Source organism: Alexandromys fortis, unplaced genomic scaffold, assembly GCF_014885135.2.
Source record: "Alexandromys fortis isolate MF-2015 unplaced genomic scaffold, M_Fortis_MF-2015_v1.1 scaffold_94, whole genome shotgun sequence".
Taxonomy (NCBI): domain Eukaryota; kingdom Metazoa; phylum Chordata; class Mammalia; order Rodentia; family Cricetidae; genus Alexandromys; species Alexandromys fortis.
In genome coordinates, this window is record NW_026067979.1 from 5079087 (window position 1) to 5079788 (window position 702).

Below are 702 nucleotides of genomic sequence, written 5' to 3' on the forward strand. Positions count from 1 at the left end.
ACCAGCCATACAAACATATGAGCCTAGGAGGCCATTCCCTCTCACACCACCACAGAAGCCTAGGAAAAATCTTCTTCCATCTTGCTGTAGCCACCTGTCTGATGTACCCACTAAAAGTATTTTAAACTTGTCTTGATTTGTGACTTTCTTTGTTCTATAAGACTATAGGTTTTATGAAACTGCTTCCATGTTGGAATGTGGAATTTGGGGTAACCTAAATCTGCGTTCAGTTACCCAAAATGCCTCCAAAAATTATCTCTTATTTCCTTCAAGGCATGAGCTATATATATTTTTGTATCAACAAATTATAATCACTAAAAGTATTCATTTACCTTAGCAATCTGCCTCCAAGCTAAAAAATTCTTAATAAAGATGAAATTTATTTAACATTTTATTGAATGAAACATTTATGATTACAATTTTTTGTGATTTTAAAAAAGCAATGTGTGAGAGAAAGATGCCACACAGCAGAGTTCACATGGAACGAGTTTTTTATTAGGGGAAAGGAAACATAAAGAGGGAAGGAGATGGAGAAGGGGGATACTGGCCTCTGGGGACAGAAGCAGAAGAAGGCAGAGGCAGAGGCAGAGGCAGAGGCAGAGGCAGAGGCAGAGGCAGAGGCAGAGGCAGAGGCAGAGGCAGAGGCAGAGGCAGAGGCAGAGGCAGAGGCAGAGGCAGAGGCAGAGGCAGAGGCAGAGGCAG